This window comes from Pinus tabuliformis, chromosome J (genome assembly GCF_031772625.1).
Source record: "Pinus tabuliformis cultivar Carrire ecotype Pingquan chromosome J, CPIR1, whole genome shotgun sequence".
Taxonomy (NCBI): domain Eukaryota; kingdom Viridiplantae; phylum Streptophyta; class Pinopsida; order Pinales; family Pinaceae; genus Pinus; species Pinus tabuliformis.
The window spans coordinates 678,942,607-678,958,822 of NC_142295.1; positions in this window are offsets into that span (position 1 = coordinate 678,942,607).

A 16,216-nucleotide genomic window follows, 5' to 3' on the forward strand; every position below is an offset into this window, starting at 1 on the left:
GACGAACTCTGAAGGCACATTCCAACTGTGATTTTAAGCTGATGACTTCGTTGTCTTGTTTTTCAATTGCTTGGTGTAGATCTTCATTCTGCTTCTTGGATTCTTCAAGATCTTCCTTTAGTGAGAGGATCGTAGCTTCAAGATTTTCATAGTAGCTGGATCTATCTTTGAGTTTCTTGATGGTTGTGCTTCTTTCGTTGACTTCTTTTCTTAATGATGTCACTTCATGCTGCAATTTTTGACATTGGTCTTCCTTGTCCTTGAGTAGCTTTCTTACCTTGTTTCCTTCTTCTAGTTGGGCCTTTAGTTTGGTAACTTCTTCTTTGAAAGCACATTCCCTTTTGTTCAATAGATCTTGTTGATCTTTAACTTTGTCTGCCAGCCTTCTAAATACTGCCTCTATTTGATACTTTTCTTGCTCACCCATAAAAGCATGTTCAGTAGTTTCACTATCACTTCCATCACTTTCACAAGGAAATATATCAGGAACATCAGAGGATAACACATTCATACCTGATAATGATTCTGAATCTGAATCTGATTCTGAATCTGAAGAATTTCTTATACCTAATCCCCAATCGACTCTCCCACTGTCATAGATCTTCTGAGATGTCTTCTTCTTCTTATGAGCTTTCTTCTTAAGCTTCTTTCCCATTGTTCCACGGATCTCCTTCAAGCGATCAAGCTTCTACCAAAGGACCTGCTCTGATACCAATTGTTGGAAATAATACTGAGAGGGGGGGGTGAATCAGTATTATCAGATCAATCAAACTTTTCAATTTCCTACTCAGAAACATATACGCTACTTCAATTAAGTGAACCCGCGTGTACACGCTACTGTGTCTAATGAAACTCGCGTATATCCAGAGATCTTATAATTCAGTTAGCTTAATCTTCAGTAAATGCATCAGATCATTATTAAGCATATTAACAGTAAACAGGTGCAGAATAACAGAACAGAACATCACACAAGAGCCACACACATGAACACAAAGATATAAGGTGGAAACCCAATGTGGGTGAAAACCACCTGCTGCAAGTCATCTCAATCTTCTTCTTAATAAGAAAATCCTTTTACAATATTTGTACTGGTGCAGTCTTATACCAGTACGGGAGCTACAACCCCCCTTGCTCTTGTACTAGCCGATCCATTTACTAGTACGCAGGCTGCTACCTGCTACAATGCTCCAAAGATCTCCTTTAGCTTTTGTACTAGCTTAGATACTAGTACGTAGGTGCTTGCCTACAATCTTCTCACCTCCAGGTACCACGTTTCATCAATTTTCAGACTGGATACACTGAAGCACAACACATAATCTGTAAGGCCACTTTTCATCCAATTTTCATACTGGACCCATAACTATCATTGAAGCTCAAAACAATCATCAAACTCTGAATCACTGAAACCCTGTTAACAACAGTCACCAGAACACAGAGCAGACACAGAACTCTGTAATAACCATCAGATCCATCTGCAACTTCAAATATTAAGATTTACAATGTATACGCTACTTCGATGAATCAAACCCGCGTGTATACGCGCTTTTGCCAAAGACAACCCGCGTACAGATCTAAAAATAATTTCTCATAACTTGCAGCTGTACCAGACATCAGTCATACTCATAACATTTATAGAATAATACATGCGTCAGTATATAGATCTAGAATAAGCATCATAAAGATAGTTCATTTCAAACCATTTGATCTCTCCTTAGATCTAGTTCTCCATCAACCGGTGAGATCTCTCCTTAGCTCAGATCAAGCAATGCATCATCAACCCATAACCCTGCATACTGGATCTAATGCTTCATCAGATATTCAAGACATTTCAGATGCTCTTGCCTAATGATTTCCTTCTCCTTATATAGCCTTAGGCCTTGTTCAATACCAAGAGCCAAAACCATAGAAATCCAATACCATCAACTTCAAAACTAGGGATCGACACGCCCGTCGAGACACAATGGTCCGAAACCATAGGCACAACTTCCAAGGACTAACCGCCATGGACCAAAGGTACTTTTCCACATACACGCGCTTTTGCTGAAGCCAACCAGCGTGTACACGCGACTTGGGCTTAACGAACATGCGTGTATGAACTTTCTCTTCTTCTTATAGTCTGATCATCAATTCCTTGCTGCTGACCTTCTGTACTATGATTTGTCATCAGTGAGGTTTGCCATCAAGGACAACACTTATCTCATAATGCCAACAGAAAATTAGCCCACTGGGCAAACACTAGCCCCTAAAATTTTCCATGTTAGTTCATGAAACAAACAAGGACAAATGTAAATTAATCAATGAAGAAACTCTCTATCGCTACAACATATAAGTCATCAACATAAACCCTCTACATTCATTTCAAAACCCTTAGGTCACTCACACCTCTCTCATAGCAAGAAAGCAAGATTAATCTGCTCCTCAAATTAGATATCTAGATACACATTCAAGAATACACTTTAATATTTGTAATCACAGTCCTCCATAAATTTTCAAATATATCCTTGTAACATACTCTCTTGCCTAATATAACAACATTGAGACAAATTATCAAATTCATTATCAGTGATTATCTTTTGCATAAACCTTCATTACTTTAGCATTGTTGCATAACTTATGAATCAGATCTGCAAAACAAAAGGTATGATTCTATCCCTGCAGTCTCACTAACATATGGTGCACATTAATGTAGGGACATTTCAGTAGTTAGCATTCACCATCAAGCACAAATATTGATACACAATCATACTATAATTAATATACTAATGAATCTTGTATATAAAACATTAATAAACCAATTCATTTACACACCAATACACCTGCAATAAGAAAATTAAACAAGCATATCCATTATCTTTCCAATACATCTTTGGATCTCTCATATTTTAGCCTCCTCCTTGCGCCCTGGTGCACAGCTATTCTATATCAGGTCACAAAAGAATAACCCGTCAATTGCACACAGGGTTACCTAATCTCCTTCTCCTTTTATAACTTCTTTACCTTGCCAACACCACATGTAAATACCTTTGATTTGCTAATGGGAATAGTTGATGGAATCAAAATACACATTGTGGACACAAAACCTTAGGAAAATACCATGGAAAATTCTCATGGTTTCTTATTTTCCGTGCGTAGGGTCATGTACACAATTCTTATTTTTGACATCTGTGCATATATGTGAGTTTATCTCATAGAATTAGTGTATGCATCACAAGCCTTAAACTATTCACTATGCTTCAAAAGAAACTTGTGACTAAGATACCAATACACTTCCTTATCCTCTGCAATACTTGCAACACTTTAGCAAACCTTTGAAGCTCTTCAGTAATCATCAATACTCCTACAAGACTTACAAAATCATTAATAACATCCTCCATCCATGATCTAGCTAGGCACATCAAACCATGAGGTTGACATCAAGTAAAACACATTAGACATAATGCCAACAATATCCCCTTTTTCACTTCATGTCAACCTCCTACAAACATCAAGGGAAAAGGGAAGAAAAAATTTGAGTGAAGTATTCCCCTTAAAATGTTCAACACTATGAATCTAATCTATTGATGTGAAACTAGGAACTCAACTGCAAGATATGACTCTAATCAACACCATTATCTCCCATACTAACCATGCTCCCCTTTAGCATATATTGCACCTTTTAGTGATATGCAATACAAGTAGAAGACTCCTTGGAGTAAATTCAAATATTTGATATATGAAAATCCTATGAATATCCGTACCACCAACCATGGACTCAAGCTACATCATTCACCCAAAGTAACAGGGATATATCAATGATATACCTTACAAGATGCGATTTTGACATCCAATTTGCCATACATGGTTGAATTTGACAATTTTCACAACATGGGTCTCTTCATTACCAATACACCAAAAGATGATGACATAGCTATACATGTGCTCTCCTTTATGCATGACCAACATTCAAGACATACATCAACAATAGAATATGAAATCACATTGATTACTTTCCATAAATAAGAGACTCAGCAGCAAGATATGTGAAGTCAAAGAAGACCTCCAACATCAAATCCAATAAGTAGAGTAGAATTTATCAACAACTATTGATGAGAGAGTAGTAAATTTAATATTAACCATGACATAGTGACATCAGTCTATATATCTTCCAACAATAAGAAATCCATTGAAGAACATATGTAAGAAGACTAATCACAACAACATTAACCATCAACTCATCATAGATCACATCATGCAATAAATTAATGCCAGATAAGTAGTGCCCATGTATCATTCCTACTAATAAGAAACCATAATTCCAACATAGAACCATTGGAAGCATAGAATATGCCCCCCCGGAGCCCTGTGTCAACTCTTCATCACCAATCTTGATCACATTAGCTTTTCAAATGCAACATTAGTAGCATATATATCCTCCTCATCAATGAATATGTGAGCAAGAAATACATCAATGAAAAAAGTCATACAATATTTTTCAATGAGGTATTGGCAACAACTCATAAACTCATCATGAATCAACACCCTCTCATAGATTCCTAAGGAGCATATAGGCATCCTCAATAGACTAAAAAAATCATGCAACAAATCAATGTCAGTAATGCCAACAATGAATTATTAGTAGCATTTGAGAAGCTCCCTCTAAATATATACCACTCCATCACCATAGAAGATAATATGAAATTGTCTAAGGTAAGAACAATGTACATATGCACCTTTCCTTCATAAGAAATGTGTATAAAATGTGAAATTATAACTTTTAAGTTTTACTCAGCCACAACTCCGTCTAAACATGTTATATCTTCTCCCGAACACAATAACTTTAGAAAATGCAACATGGGTCATCATTAAAGTTGAAATATCACACATGCATAGCTCTCCCTCAGATCATACACCTTTTACCAATAAAATAATCTCTTGGATCTTATTTTCATCAAGCCACCATCTATTCCACATGCACTTCTGCACTCCCTTTAGAAATATACATAAGGTATAACATATTTCAGTGGGGAATATCTTCCTTTACTTTGAATCTGAAGAAGATGATATTGAACTCTTATATCTTCCTAGATTTTTCTGTAGTACATATACTTTTTCTGCATTTATGAATTTTTTTGCAATAACCTCTTATTTCTTCCTAGAATTTTCGTTAGTACATATACTTTTCCTACATTTCCGAATCCTTTTGCAATAACCTTTCTAGTTTCTTCTTCTATGTTATGCAACTAGCTCACAAAATAGAAGAAAATATAGATCGATGACTTAAAAATTATCCTCTTTGAGGGGGAACCTCATTTACATTACATAAATGAAAAATTCTTGGATGATACAAATGAAGACCTCCTTGGTATATATAGGAGTCTATGGGGTCACAATACATCAACAATAGAATATGATATCACATCGATTACTTTCCATAAACAAGAGACTCATCATCAACATATGTGAAGTCAAAGAATACCTCTAACATCAAAAGCCAATAAGTATAATAGGATTGATCAACAACATATTGATGAGAGAGTAGTAAATTTAATATTAACCATGACATAGTGACATCAATGTATATATCTTCCGACAATAAGAAATTCATTGAAGAACATATGTAAGAAGACTAATCACAATAACATTAATCATGAACTCATCATATATCAAATCATGCAATAAATTAATGTCAAATAAGTAGTGCCCATGTATCATTCCTACTAATAAGAAACCATAATGCCAACATAGAACCATTGGAAGCATAGACTCTGATCCCCCTAACCCTGTGTCAACTTTTCATCACCAATCTTGATCATAATAGATTTTCAAATGCAACATTAGTAGCATATATATCCTCCTCATCAATGAATATGTGAGAAAGCAATACATCAATGAAAAAAATCAGTTGCAACAATAATACAATATTTTTCAATGAGGTATTGACAACAACTCATAAACGTATCATGAATCAACACCCTCTAATAGATTCCTAAGGAGCATATGGGCATCCTCAACAGACTGAAAAAATCATGCAACAAATCAATGTCAGTAATGCCAACAATGAATTATCAGTAGCATTTGAGAAGCTACCTCTGAATATATACCACTCCATCACCACAGAAGATAATATGCAATTTTCGAAGGTAAGAATAATGTACATATGCACCCATCCTTCATAAGGAATGTGTATAAAATGTGAAATTATAACTTTTAAGTTTTACTCAATCACAACCCCCTCTGAACATGTCATATCTTCTCCCAAACACAATAACTTTAGCAGATGAAACATGGGTCATCATTAAAGTTGAAATAGCACACATGCATAGCCCCCCCCCAGATCATGCATCTTTTACCAATAAACTAATCTCTTGGATCTTATTTTCATCAAGCCACCATCTATTCCACATGCACTTCTACACTCCCTTTAGAAATATGCATAAGGTATAACATATTTCGGGGGGGGTTATCTTCCTTTACTTTGAATATGAAGAAGATGATATTGACCTGTTATTTCTTCCTAGATTTTTCTTTAGTACATATACTTTTTCTTCATTTACGAATATTTTTGCAATAACCTCTTATTTCTTCCTAGATTTTTCTTTAGTACATATACTTTTTCTGCATTTCCGAATCCTTTTGCAATAACCTTTCTAGTTTCTTCTTCTATGTTATGCAACCAGCTCACAAAATAGAAGAAAATATAGATCAACGACTTAAAAATTATCCTCTTTGAGGGGGGAACCTCCTTTACATTACATAAATGAACAATTCTTGGATGATACAAATGATAAGACCTCATTGGTATATATAGGAGTCTATGGGGTCACAATACTCAACAATAGAATATGATATCACATTGATTACTTTCCATAAACAAGAGACTCATCAGCAACATATGTTAAGTCAAAGAAGACCTCCAACAACAAAAGCCAATAAGTAGAATAGGATTTATCAACAACATATTGATCAGGAGTCGTAAATTTAATATTAACCATGACATAGTGACATCAGTGTATATATCTTCCAACAATAAGCAATCCATTGAAGAACATATGTAAGAAGACTAATCACAGCAACATTAATCATGAGCTCATCATATATCACATCATGCAATAAATTAATGTCAGATAAGTAGTGCACATGTATAATTCCTACTAATAAGAAACCATAATTCCAACATAGAACCATTGGAAGCATAGAATATGCTCCCCCTAACCCTGTGTCAACTCTTCATCACCAATATTGATCACATTCATTTTTCAAATTCAACATTAGTAGCATATATATCCTCCTCATCAAGGAATATGTGAGCAAGCAATACATCAATGAAAAAAATCAGCTGCAACAACAATACAATATTTTTCAATGAGGTATTGACAACAACTCATAAACTCATCATGAATCAACACCATCTCATAGATTCCTAAGGAGAATATAGGCATCCTCAACAAACTGAAAAAACCATGCAACAAATCAATGTCAATAATGCCAATAATGAATTATCAGTAGAATTTGAGAAGAGCCCTCTGAATATATACCAATCCATCACCACAAAAGATAATATGCAATTGTCTAAGCTAAGAACAACGTACATATGCACCTGTACTTCATAAGAAATGCTTATAAAATGTGAAATTATAACTTTTAAGTTTTACTCAGCCACAACTCCCTCTGAACATGTCATATCTTCTCCCGAACATAATAACTTTAGCAGATGCAACAAGGGTCATCATTGAAGTTTAAATAACACACATGCATAGCTCTCCCTCAAATCATGTACCTTTTACCAATAAACTAATCTCTTGGATCTTCTTTTCATCTAGCCACCATATGTTCGACATGCACTTTTGCATTCCCTTTAGAAATATGCATAAGGTATAACATATTTCATTGGGGAATATCTTCCTTTACTTTAAATTTGAAGAAGATGATATTGACCTCTTATTTCTTCCTAGATTTTTCTTTATTACATATACTTTTTCTGCATTTACGAATTGTTTTGCAATAACGTCTTATTTCTTCCTAGATTTTTCTTTAGTACATATTATTTTTCTGCATTTCTGAATCCTTTTGCAATAACCTTTCTAGTTTCTTCTTCTATGTTATGCAACCATCTCACAAAATAGAAGAAAAGATAAATCAACGGCTTAAAAAATATCCTCTTTGAGGGGGGAACCTCCTTTACATTACATAAATGAACAATTCTTGGATGATACAAATGATAAGACCTCCTTGGTATATATAGGAGTCTATGGGGTCACAATATAATCAAATCCTACATAACAATAATAATGCAAGGGCACAACAATAACAATAGTGGGCTTCTATGGGGCACAACAATAACAATATGGGGGATACATGGGCACAAAAATAATAATAGGGGGCTACAGTAACAATAACAATAAAGGGGATACACTAGTATTATAGGGATCTAACATGCCCCTCTCCTTCAAAAAAGTGTTGTCCTCAATACTTGAGTAGTTTTAGATGCTTCTATATAAAATTTGCATCCTCCCATGTGGAATCTTCAGTGGGTAAGTTCTTCCACTTAATGAGATACTTTGAAATTAATCAATTCTATAGTTTTTGGGTTCTTGTTTCCCTGAATGTGTCGGACTAAAATATGATTCTTCCTTCTTCGTCAAGTTCTGGAAACACTGTTTGAACTGGGATCTTGTCATCAATAAACTTCTTTAAGCATGAAACATGGAAAAATTGGTGTACCTAGGAAGATGCATAAAGATCCAATTTGTATGCCATAGTACCAATATTTTGCAATGCCTTGTAAGGACCATAGTACTTGGGTAACAATTTATTATCCTTTTTAGCTTGTTTGAGGGGCATTTGTTTGTATGGTTGTAGTTGTAAAAGTACCTAGTTTCCTACATCAAAACTTCTTTCACTGCAATGTTGATTTGCCTGTTGTTTCATTTGATTTTGTGTTAGAGTGAGGTTATCCTTTAAGAGTTGGAGAACTTGTTTTTGATGCTCGATATGATCTTCCATTGCTTCAACATTAGAATTTTCTCTTAAATATGATGTGATGGATGGTGGATGATATCCATAAAGTTCCATAAATGGGGTCATCTTTATTGCAGTATGGAAGGAAGTGTTATACCACCATTCAGCTAGAGGTAACCACTTGACCCATTATGTTTGTTTATTAGATACAAATCAATGAAGATATCCTTCCAATTATTTGTTCACTATCTCATTTTTCTCATTAGATTGAGGATGATAAGATGAGTTATGAGCTAATTGCATACCAAGAAAAGAAAATAATTTCGTCCCAAAAATTCCAATGAAAATGGGATCTTTGTCACTTACAATAATATTTAGGTTTCCATGTAGCTTTTGAATTGTTTCCATAAATGCAATAGAAACTATACTAGCTTTAAAAGGATGAGATAATGCACAAAAGTGTGAATACTTGGTAATTCTATCAACTACCACCATGATGACACTCTTTCCTTCAAACTTGGGTAAACCTGTGATAAAATCCATTGAGACCTCCTCCCAACGTTGAATTGGAATGGATAAAGGTTGTAACAGAAGCAGGGTCTTAATTGTATCAACTTTATTTTATTGGCAAACTAAAAATTCTACCACAAACTTATGAATATCATATTTGAGGCCATCCCAAAAAAATCCTTCTTGACCTTATGATAAGTTTTTTAAAATCCTAAGTGCCCTCCTATGGGGGAGGTGTGCAATTCAAAAATAATCTTTTGTTTGAGTTGGGAATTCTTACAAAGATATAAGTGATCTTTGTACCATAATGAATCATTTTTCCAACTAAATGTATCATATATACTGGGATCTTGCTGCAACTTTTGAATGAGTGTCCACACCTCTTCATCATTCTTCCATTCATCCCTTGCTTCAGTTATCTAATCAGGTTGGATAATAGAAATGGCACAAAGCAATGCTTCTACATCCTCATCCTTTCTTGAGAGTGCATATGCAACAACATTTTTCTTCCATTTTTTGTAGATGATTTCAAAGTCATAACCCAACATCTTTGTGACCCATTTTTGTTGCTCTTCTAAAGATAATCTTTGTTCCAAAAAGTATTTAAGACTATCATGATATGTTTTTACCTTAAAGTTTCTTCCCATTAGGTAAGGTCGTTATTGCTTTAGTGCATGTAGTATTACCAATATTTCATTCTCATAAATAGGTTTGTGTAAATACTTTCCTTTGATTGGATGATTTTCAAAAGAAATGGGTCTTCCTTCTTCCATTAAAAAAGCACCAATTCCATTTCCTGGGGCATCACATTCCACAATAAAGGTTCTTGTGAAGTCTAGCCTAGCTAAGGCCGTTGCTTGGCACATTGCCTCTTTAGATGTTCAAAGGCTTTATTTGCTTTTTGAGTCCAAGAAAATGCATCTTTCTTAATTAATGTTGTTAGAGGTGTTTTAATTCTCCCATAATTCTTCACAAACTTGTGATAATACCCTTTCAACCCGAGAAATCCTCAAAGATGTTTTATGGTTGTGGGTATTAGAAAAAGTATATATGACAAAGAAATGCAAGACATATAATATGCTGAAAAAACACAAACACATAAAACCAGAGAGACACAAATATACGTGGTTCACCCAGTTTGGGCTACGTCCACCTCGAAAAGCCAGTCCTTCCTTTTTATTATCCAGCAAAATGAAGAGACACAACCTACAATATATCCGTTGTAATATCCTTTGTTTTCTCTCATAGTCTCACCTCTCTATTTCTCTCTCTAAGAATACACACATATTCCACATCCTCAATATAGTACCCTCATACAAAGAGAGGGGTTGCTTTCTAGGGAAAAAAACCATAAACTAAACATAAATTCTACCATCAGATCATCCGCCTAATGAACGGCCCAGATTAACTAGAAATTACTATACTTTTACAAGGCAATTTTACATCCATTTTTAGCTTTGGGGGCGCTGCCCCTTAAACCCCCACTGGGGGACCACCGGCCCCCAGACCCCCTAGTCGGGGGGGGGGGTTATCCCCCCCGCACCCCCCCCCCCCCGCGTGGAGGGGTGTACAATATTCCTGGGGTATACATCCAGTTGAAACAAAGACCTCTAAATAATCATGCTCCACACCCAAAAATCTCCCACTTGAATGATTGTAGCAACTCCACCACTGCTTCATTTGCTGGACAATGACTCGTCTTTGGACCTGGTTGTTTCTCATCTCCATCGTCATCCTTGAAGACTAATTGAAACTGAGTATATTCTCAGTTTCTCCCTGGTTACAACTTTTGTTAGCATATCTGCAGGATTCTGGCTAATGTGTATCTTTTCCAGCTTCAACTCTCCATCTTCCAACACTGATCGTATGAAATGGTACCTAAGCTGTATGTGTTTAGTTCTGTAATGAAATGTTGAGTTCTTTTCAAGATGAATGGAACTTTGGCTATCATTGTATAACATGCCCATATCATGCTTCTTACCCAATTCATCCATAAACCTTTGTAACCAAATCATTTTTTTACTAGCCTCTGTAGTAGCAACATACTCTGCTTCTGTTGTTGAAAGTGAAACAACACTTTTGATTTTTGAAACCAAACTAACAGTTGTTCCACCTATAGTAAATACATATCTTGTAGTGCTCCTCCTATTATCTATGTCACCTGCCATATCTACATCAATATATCCCCGTAGAGAAATGTTTGAACCACCAAGGCATAATGCTTGATTTGTGGTACCTCTCAAATATCTGAGAATCCATTTCACTGCCATCCAATGTTCTTTTCCTGGATTTTTCATGTACCTACTTACAACTCCCACTGCATGTGCAATATCAGGACTTGTGCAAAACATTGCATACATTAACCTTCCAAATGTTGATGCATATGGAAATTTAGACATATAATCCATGTCTTCATGGGTCTTTGGTCACATCTCCTTACTAAGTTTGAAATGGCTAGCAAAAGGTGTACTAACTAGTTTTGCATTTTTGCATATTAAATATTTTCAACACCTTTTATATGTACTCATTCTGAGACAATGTTAATTTGTGAGTTTTTCTTGTCTCTAGTTATTCTCATACCAAGGATTTGTTTTGCAACTCCCAAATCCTTCATTGCAAATGAATTTGCCAATTTTCTTTTGAGAACATTTATTTCCTGCATGTTAGACCTTGCAACAAGCATGTCATCTACATACAATAACAATATAATATAGCTGCCATCATTTTTCTTTTTCAGATAAACACAATGATCAGAGTGACATCTAGTATAACCTTGTTCAGACATAAACTTGTCAAATTTTATATACCATTTCCTTGGAGCCTGTTTTAAGCCATACAAGCTCTTCTGCAACCTACACACTAGTTTCTCCTCCATTTTACCTCATATCCTTGTGGCTGCTGCATATATATCTATTCCTCCAAATCCCAATGGAGAAAGGTTGTCTTTACATCTAACTGCTCATGATGCAAATCTTCAACTGCTACTAGACTTAAAATAGTTCTGATTGAAGTCATTTTAACAACAGGAGAAAATATTTCATCAAAATCAATACCTTTCTTATGTGCAAACCCCTTCACCACAAGTCTAGCTTTGTACCTTTGTTTTCCTCCATCTTCTTCCTTTAGCCTGTAAACCCATTTATTCTGCAATGTAGTTTTACCTGCAGGCAACCTAACTAAGTCCCAATTCTAGTTATGCATTAAGGAGTCCATATCTTCTTCCATGGCTAGCTCCCACTTCTTCCTACTTTCAACCTGCATTGCTTCTTCATAACATTCGGGTTCACCAGAATCAGTCAACAATAAATAATATAATGAAGGAGAGTATCGTTCAGGGGGTATACTTATCCTAGTAGATCTTCTAACACCACTTTCAGGTGTTTGGGGTGCCTGTTGCTGTTGTGGTGGTGGTTGTTGTGGTTGTTGATTATTATTATTTTCAAGCACCTTTACTTTTTCAGTGATCTCTTCAAAAACTGTGTATTCCTTGTTTTAGTTTTCCTGTTTCTTTTCCTGCAACTGATTCTTATACAAGACCTTTTCATTGAATATTACATCTCTGCTCCTAATGATTTTGTGATTTTCATAATCATATAAGCAATAACCAAAATCATTAACACCATATCCAATAAAGGTACATTTCTTTGATTTTTCCTCATGCTTTGTTCTATTTTCTTTATTAATATGGACAAAGGCCTCACAACCAAAATGCTTTAAAAAAAGAGTAGTTTACCTTTTTTCCTATCCATGCTTCCTCTGGAATACCACCATCCAAGGAACTTGAAGGCCCTCTATTTATTAGATAAACAACAGTATCTACAGCATTTGCCCAAAATTTTAAAGGCAATCCTGCATGCAATCTCATGCACCTTGCATGCTCCATGATTGTATTCATCCTTTCTGACACACCATTTTCTTGTGGTGTTCTTGGAACTGTCTTCTCTCTTGAAAATCCATGCTCTGAACAATACCTATCAAACTCTTTGCTACAATATTCACCTCCATTGTCTGATTTGAGACACTTCAATTTATTTCCTGTCTCAATCTCAACCAAAGCTTTTCATTTCTTGAAAGTATCAAATACATCGGATTTATTCGGAATACAATAAATCCAAGTTTTTCTAGTTGCATCATCAATAAAAGTAACATAATAATGAGAGGCACAGAGAGATGATACTTGAGCAGGTCCTCATACATCTATATGCACAAGCTGTAATTTTTCACTCTTCTTTTCTTTCCCAACTCTAAGAAATCTGACTCTCTTCTATTTTCCATAAATCCAATTCTCACAGAAGTCCAAATCAATGTTATTCAAACCTGACAACAAATTCCTTGAGTGAAGAATCTTCATCCCCTTCTCACTCATGTGTCTGAGCCTATGATGCCATAATGCTGCATCTACTCCTTTGGAAGTTAAAGCATTAACAGAGTTAGAAATACCATTGCATAAATACAATGTACCAACCATTTCACCTTTTGCTATTACCAAGGCTCCTTTGGTGACCTTCCAAGCTTTATCTGTGAAAGTTGTCACACAACCTTCACCGCCTAACTACCTTGTTGAAATCAGATTTTTCTTCAGATCTGGAACATACCTTACCTCCTTCAATAGCCATTGGTTTCCATTCTGCTATTTTACAAGAACCTTACCCTTTCCAATAATTTTACAAAGTTTATCATCACCTAAACGGACTTGTCCAAAATCTCTTTGAACATAGTCATGAAACTATTTCTTATCAGGTGTGGCATGGAATGAGGCCCCTGAATCTACCACCCAGGAATCGATAATATTTTAAAAAAAAGGAATCAAAGCATCTTGTAACACCTCACCTATCACATTTGCTTCAAGATTACTTTCTTGTTGTGCATCTCCTTCTTTTCCCTTCCGAGATCTACAGTCATTCTTAGGTGTCCTTTCTTTCCGCATTTCCAACACACTATCCCCGATCTAGACTTGGATCTACCTTTCCTTGATTTACTGCGATATCCTAAGCTCTTTCATCTTTTCATTCTTCTTTCCCTAGACTCTGCACTCAAATCATTACCTGATTCTCACTGGAGCTTTTTGTCGCATTTCCTCGCTAAGGATAGCACCGACAACATCATCAAGCTTTAAAGTACTAGATCCAGAAACAGAGTTACTAAACCATTCCAACTTTCTGGCAATGAGCACAAGAATAACAGAGCTCTAACTTCATCATCAAATTTTACCCCTACAGAACTTAACTAACTTGTAACTGTATTAAAATCATTTAAATGGTATGCAACAGATCCATCTTCTGACATCTTCATATTAAATAACCGTTTCATAAGAAATACCTTGTTTGAGGCTGAGGGTTTTTCATATAGTTTCGCCAATGCCTGAATCAAACCCTCTGTCGTTGTTCCCTTCGAAATGTTGAAGGTGACCAACGCTGCGAGGCACAACCATACTTTTCCGAGTGCCTTTCTATCGAGAATGTTCCATTCTGCATCTATCATAGCCATCGGCTTCTTTGCTTTTCTGCTTAATAGTAGGTACAGATCTTTCTGATACAGATAATCTTCCATATACATCTTCCACAGTGGGAAGTTTTGGCCGTTAAATTTCTCGACCTTGAACTTACCATCTTCTACCATTTCTCCCACTCAAACCAGGAAGCCTTCTTTCCTGCGAGTTTTTCAGCCAAATAGACCTTTGTCTCTGATACCAGTTGTTAGAAAAATTATATATGACAGAGAAATGCAAGACATATAATATGCGAAAAAACACAAACACATAAAACCAAAGAGACACAGATACATGTGGTTCACCCAATTTGGGCTACATCCACCCTGAATAGCTAGTCCTTCCTTTTTATTATCTAGCAAAATGAAGAGACACAACCTATAGCAGATCCGCTATAATATCCTCTATTTTCTCTCACAGTCTCACCTCTCTATTTCTCTCTCTGAGAATACACACATATTCCACATCCTCAATACAATATGCTCATACAAAGAGAGGGGTTGCCTTCTAGGAAAAAAACCCTAAACTAAACATAAATTCTACCGTTAGATCATCCACCTAATGAACGGCCCAGATTGACTAGAAATTACTATACTTTTACAAGGCAATTTTACATCCGTTTTTAGCTTTAGGGGCGCTGCCCCCGAAACCCCTGTCGAGGGACCACTGGACCCCAGACCCCCCAGTCGGGGGGGATTAGCCGCCCCGCACTCCGTCGCCTGGAGGGGTGTACAATCTTCCTGGGGCATACATCCGGCTGAAACAAAGACATCTAAATAATCATGCTCCACACCCAACAGTGGGGATTTTCCATTCCTTAATGAATTTAATTTTTTTAGGGTCTACCTTAACACCCTCATGAGATACAATATGGCCCGCATATTCCACCTCCTGTACTCCAAAGAAACATTTGGAGGTTTTTGCATATAACGGTTTCTCCTCCAACAGTTTGAGCACCCTGTCAACATGTTGAACCTGATCCTTCCAAGACTTGTTGTAGATTAGTATATCATCAAAAATACTAACACAAATTTTTGAAACAAGAAAATTAAAATGGAATTCAGCAAACCTTGAAATGTGGAAGGTGCATTAGTAAGGCCAAAAGGCATGACCAAAAAATTATAATGAACCTCATGAGTTTTGAATGTTTTTTTCAAAATGTCTTCAACCTTCATTCTAATTTGATGATATCTTGAACGAATATCTGACTTGGTGTAGTAAATTTCTCCATGTAATTCATCCAACAATTCAACAATTACAAGAATAGAAAAATACCTTTAA